Here is a 6,911-nt window from a genome sequence, read left to right on the forward strand (position 1 = left end):
GCCCACAGTCATGCATTACCACAAGTCTATAATTTGGGAAATTCCCAAATCTTCAAACTCATCAAATTCTTCAACTTCCCAGTTAAAGATAACAGTGACAGCTATTGACTATATTAATATAATATTTTTAAATAAAACATTTGGTCGCAACTTCCAGATCACACAGACTTTAACTTCCTGTTTAAGTGAATTTTGTAAGAAAGTTTAGTTCAAGAGACTAAGGGGCCGTTCACACATTGCACCTAAAAATGCATGGAAAACGCTCCTCCTTTCCAAAGCGCTGCCGTTGCTAAGCAACCATGACGTGCTCTCTCCATGAAGAAAAACCAAAAAAAGTCAAAGGTACAAGACTGTACATATTTTCATTTCGAGCGCAGGAACTACTCATCCCATAAACCACAGCGCCTCACTGAATTCGACTGAAGCATAGACTGTTAAAAAACACTGAAGCCACAACCGCGAACGAGCCTTTTGAGCGACTTCCAAATCTGATGACGGCCGCTCCAGTGAATTTTATTAGTGAATGTGCAGTAATAGCAGTTCTTTCAGTATTAATCGTGTAAATAAATAGATATTGTGTATTGATTTTTATATTTATCATCTTGTATTTTATATTGTGTGCGTGTGTGAAAGTGGTTAACGATAACGTCAGTCACCGCTCAGTCGTCAACACATGTCGTTGCCATTACACAAATGTTCAGTAAATGCACAAAAAGGTATGTCTAGGCTAAATATTTTTTTGACAGTGGCATTATAAAAATGCTTGATATGACTCATACCATATGAAGGCTACAGTAGCCTATTTTAAAGGGGCGGTGAAATGCTCATTTTCACTCAATATCCTGTTAATCTTGAGTACCTATAGAGTAGTACTGCATCCTTTATAACTCCAAAAAGTCTTTAGTTTTATTATATTCATAAGAGAAAGATAGTCTGTACCGATTTTTCCCGGAAAAACACGACCGGATGGAGGCTTGACGTGTGGGCGGAGCTAAAGAATCACGAGCGCCAGTAGGCTTTTGCGTTGAGAGCATGTGGAAACTGTGACATTACCGTGAGGGAAAAACCATCATCCAAAACAAACCATGGCTTACAGTCAGATTCAGCCGTTTATTTATGATACAGAATCAGATCCTGAGGCTGAAACTGAACAAGAGCAGCAGCAGCAACAACTCGCTCCGAGTGGGGCTCGAACCCGGGTCTCCGGCATGGGAGGCGGACGCACTAACAAGGAGGCAGAGATATTTTAAGCAGTTTTACTCACCGCCTGCGGTTCCAACACACGATCTTGACCCTTTTTCGTTGGGACTGCATCATCCTTAAGAAACAAACGATACGCAAATCCGTCGTCAAACTGGGCCTTGTTTGTAAAACAAGCATCTTCGAAATGCAGGGAACAAACAAAAACACTTGCACAACTCTGTTGATGCTCTGTAAAAATAAACTCCATCCACTGGTCCCTTAATGCTGTTTTTTTTTGGGTAATCTGTGCAGGGTTGTCTTGCCCTGGCAACCAAAAACACACTCCTTTTGTGACATTTTGCGACGCTCTCGCTTCTGATCAGTGAAGTCTGTTGTGCTCTCAGTGCTCTGCTATACGGGAGCGCGCTCTTCTGGCAGACGTGTCCTCAGGACCCATATAAGGAAATTCCGCTCCATCTAACGTCACACAGAGCCATACTCGAAAAAAACTTTCCGAAACTTGTGACTAACCGGAAGGAGTATTTTGGGAACAAAAATGATCCTTTTGCATTTATATGAGCATATACTATCGCTTAGTACAGCCGTAGCTGGTTTTAAGTCTACCATGTACAGTATGGTTACGTTTTAATGGCTTATACCCCAAATGTCAATGCAGAAATTGCATTGAATTTTTACTTCCGGCACCAGCTGTGGGCGGGACTGTGATGCTCTATTATGAGCGCGCATATAGCATGCCTACATTGGAAATAAAGAAAATTAGCGTGCAAAAGACGCGATATGTGAACGGCACCTAAGACTGCACTGAAAGTTATGTATTTCCCTTTGGATTGATTTTCAGTTCAAAACTCCATCTAAAATTTCCATTTACAATGAAATTTATTAAATTATGTTATTTCTTAATATTAGATCTTATACTGTATGCATAACTAATAACACAGCAGTTGCAATGTCTTTAATATAAAGGTAAATACACATTTAAAGCACAGCTGTCATTCATTGTAATGAGAGTTCTACTCTGCTCTTTGGGGGTGACAACGAGATGAGGGCCCAAAATCCAATTTCACATATCTGCTTACATGTCCTCTTATCACATGAGATCTAGGCAATGATGAGTCATCTGGGGAAGTGTCTCTGATCTGAAGGAGATAAGAGAAAGTGACATTGAGAGGAACACAGTACTCAGATAAGTGGTTAATCATTGTGAATTGTTCAGTGGCAGATTCTGGAACGTTTACTCCATATTCGATCTAAATATTTGGTTACATCCTTGATTTTAAAGATCACAGTTCTATTGCTTAGAGTGTGCTTGCAGTATGGAGCGATACATTAAACATGAAAGGGTTTTCAAAAGATTGGAGCCATCTTCCATAAAGTAGAATTGCTAAAGAGGTGCAAATTCCAGCAGAGGCAATGGGGTGGAAGAGCTGAACTGCTGAGAGGGCCAAGAGGAGCGAGCGAGCCAAAGGCCCGTTTGTGGCGCTTTTCCCATTCATGCCTCATAAATAATGCAGCGGCGCTCATCTCATTTCCATGCTCGCAGTCATGAGCGGAGTGCTAATAGCTTAACTAATTGCTCTAAACAGGGGCGGTGGTTAATTGGGATGGGGGACTGCATTAGAGGAGAGACTTTAATGAGTGACGCCACGCTCCCAGCAGCCTCTGATCAATTCACCGAACCTAAGCAATGCTAGACAGCCCTCACTCTTTTTAACTCGCTGACCCGGGACCACGTTAAAACTTTCCAACCCTTCCGCCAAACCGAGACTTTCCAATCACCAAATCAATTAAAAAAAAAGACAAATGTGTGACACTTCCTTCCTTGGTGTCAACATGAAGAGTTATTTTCGGGTAAGAGATCATAGAGTCCCAGTGCTGCAGATCAGGTGTAAAAACCAGGTAGTAATCAGTGTCGGAGCAGCTGGTGATAAAGAGACAGAGGCTTGTGGAGTATGTAATTCAAGGAAGCACATCAGCCATGCTGTTCCCCACCCTTGGGAAGAGTCTTTGTCAAACACCCAGTGAAACCTGTTCTCTTCCGACTCAGACGGCATGCATTTCATACACAGATGCAGGACAAATGTAAAGCACAGGTTGTTTTGTTTCAACTGAGGATTAAATATTTATCCAAAGTATTTTATTAACAGGCCGAGGTGCTCAGGCGAAGCAGGCGGCACAGCTGTTCTGTCACATTTCTAAATAGCTCTGAGTTGTTTGTTGTGTTGTGTGCGGTTTATTTATTTATTAATATGTGTTTATTCTCATGTACCCATGAGAAGACAATGGAATTCCACATCAAAATAAAGAGAGAGCGAGTAAGAACTTCTGACTACATTGAGGTGACTCATCCATGCCGCTGCTGACTGACTAAAATGTGTTTCCCTGCACATTTTTGAACATTGTCACATCTCCAGCTGACATGTTAGCTGTTCGTATTCCCTTTGCACTGTTTTGCTGTCATAGACTTTGTTTTCTTAAAGACTTTTGATGCTTTTTATCTATTTTTTTGGTTTTGCAACAGTATAAAACAAGTGCTCTTCGAAGGAATACTGTATATGTGCTGTAAGATTAATGTGGGTTTTTGTTGCAGCGAGCAGTTTTTTTTTTTGGTTGTTGTGTTTGTGTTATACTAGAGTAAACTAGTACAAGTTTTAAAAAAACCTGTGTGATCTTTTTGCTTCCTGTAGAAATTCCTGTCAAATTATTACTACAGTAGCCTCACAAAATCAGATTAATGACTAAATTATTAACTGAAATAGGAAACTGACAAGAAACTTACTCAGTGAGTTTATGCTTAATCACCTGGGCCCGTATTCATAAAGAATCTTAATGCAAAAAGTAGCTCCTAGTGACAAAATTCTAAGAAAATTCTTAGAAATGTTGGCTTTTACTCTTAAAATTAAAGAAAAAATCCTAGTAAAGAAAAAAGTAATTCAGAAAGCATCTTAACCCTTAAAAGAGGTCTTAATGTCAAACTTGTTAGGAGCACAGACGAGGACCATTACGAGGCTTAAGAGTTTCTTTAGCAGAGGAGAAAATGGCAGAAAGACGAAGAGGCAGAAGAAATGTGTTGCAGACAATGGATGACAGTTTATGAGTTAATAAGATGCTATAGATAGATCGTGCAGGGATCATGTTTGTGACTGATCTTATTAGAGACTTGCTTACATCTCAGACACAGTGCAGAATTGCCATAGCGCCAGAAATTAAAGTAATCACTACATTACGATATTTGGCAACTGGGAAAATGCAACAATGCAATAGTGATGATTTGGGTCTGTCACAACCTTCTGTAAGCAGAGTGATCACACAAACTATTACAGCACTTTCAGAAGATCTTATTGTATCGCAGTTCATTTCGTTTCCACTGGACATTCCCACCTTGCAGGCTAAAAACTGCATTTATGAATTTAGCAGACTTATAGATGTGCACAAGCAGGGGGAATGAACCGTTAATAGTTTGTGCTATACGCTCCCATGTCTGCTTCTTGTCCCTTGCTGTGACACCCGGCTCGAATTTTCCTTTAAGAATGGCCTTGTGTTCATCCACTAACTGGGCTAACAGTAAACACTGTTCCTCGGTCCAGTTTGGCTTTCTCGCCCTTCTTGGTTTTGATTCCATGTTTGATACATTAAAACAAACATTCAAACCGCCACATGGTAAATAAAAAAAAAAAAAGGATTTAGATACACACATATAATGTGTGTTTGTGTGTGTGTATGTGTGTGTGTGAGAGAGAGAACGGTCAAATAAGAAAAATTACGCATGCAAATTCAAAGTGAGAATTAGAGTAGACCCTATACTTAAAATCACTCTTTTTTTTCCTTCTTGGACAACCAACCAATCACAGTCTTCAAAAGATTGTGTCATACAGAGCAACGGTGTCAACCCCACCTCCTCACTAAGATAAAAGTTTTTGTCTTTTCCTTACTCAGAGTTGCTCTCAGATCGGTCCCGAATCGCTCTTAAGCTAAAACTCCCACGTAAAAGTTTTTAAGCTAAATTAAGAGTTTTCTGAGAGAATTCTTAGAATCTTTATGAATATGGGCCCTGACATTTAAGGTAAAAAAAAACAAGGCATATTAGTCATTGTTTATTGTTCATGCAAAATACTGTCTGCAAAAGTTTGGATATCAATATAAATACTTGTCAATTGATGACTTGTACATTAGGGCTGGACAGTTTGTTGATATATAATGAAAATAGCACTGATCGAGTGTTAATCGACAAAGATTTGATAATAATTTTTTCATAATTTTGCATTTTATTGTTATTGAACAGTTAGATACACACAAAATTGTCTTTCACGTGGCATAATTTTGCCATTGAAATGAGCAGAAAAATGCTGCAATTCACCCCTATTATGTTTAAAAAAGTAATAACTGTCATACTTTAATGCATTAACGTTTACAACATTTCAACATTTTTCAACTTTTTATTTATTTTATTTGTTTTTATTTATAATGAACTGGTTTTGAGTAACACACATTTTGCTGTACATGTAAATACACACACAGTGAAAAAAAAGTAAAAAATTCAATTTTACATCATCCAATTAAAAAAAATCTATCCATCTATCTATCTATCATCAAATTAGAGTGCGACATAATGTAGCATAAACTAAGGCGGAGCCAGAAAAAGACATAGCATCTTTTTAGAGGAACAAACAAGCTGATCTAAGCAGAGGAACATAGACTGTAAAAATTATGACCGGTGTGCTTGTAGCCAGCCATTATTTTGGCTTTCACATCTTGCCCATCTTTGTTAGCATCGCTCCCTTGTGTATGCTAATTGCAGGCCAAGTTTAAATCAATACCTTTGAGGGAAGGAGGCGATGAAATCCATCCAAACTGCCGTGTGCTCACAAAGGCCTCATTAAAGAGTGGAGCTACCATGATGCCTCCCACTCAACACCCCCGCCTGCCTCCCATCCCTTCTCACTCACCGATATTTGTGTTCGGGTTCCATGCGGTGCGTGCTTTTAGAGCGCTGTAGTTCCTGTCATCCATACATTTGGACTTGAGCTGGGATCCCGTATGTTTCACAGGCAGAAAACATTTTTCTTGCCTGCTGATAAAAAAAGCAACCTGGAAACAAAGTGCATGAGAGCAGATGAGAGAAGAGATGGATGAAAAAGGGGGAGTGGGTGTTGAATCTGGTTAGAGGTCAGAAAATAATGGGAGAGTTTGCAAGGGTGAACTGTAGACTTGCCACAGTCCAATTATTAAAATACTCTCTTTTCCCCTCCTTTTGCAGATCCGCTACACACACACACACAATCATAGATAGTTCTTTGCATTAACTGTAAAAGAAAGAGGGTGTGCTAATTAACTTTCTTTTAGGAAAGCGAGGGAAAAAGGTGGAAAAAACGACACAACTAGTAAAAAGTGAAACTCAAAAGTGATTTAAACTTAAGGGGCAACTTTATTACAATAAAACCACCTCTGCACTCGGCATTTCAGTCCATCTTATTCACTAACCAACTATTATTTATAAGCTTTTTTTCCCTTCTGGAGCCTGAAATGGAGGAATTTTGGTCAATATTTAGCTAAAAAAAAAATTGTGCTTGTTGTGCTGGCACCTTGTCTGGTTTAGGAGTGTCATGGATAAATAAGAATGACAATAAAATCGCCAGTAGGTCGCAGCAATTCTTTGTTTTAATAAATCATTTATTGAATCATTCAAATCAAACAATTCGTGAGTACACTAT

This window comes from Carassius gibelio, chromosome A2 (genome assembly GCF_023724105.1).
Source record: "Carassius gibelio isolate Cgi1373 ecotype wild population from Czech Republic chromosome A2, carGib1.2-hapl.c, whole genome shotgun sequence".
NCBI classification, from domain to species: Eukaryota; Metazoa; Chordata; class Actinopteri; order Cypriniformes; family Cyprinidae; genus Carassius; species Carassius gibelio.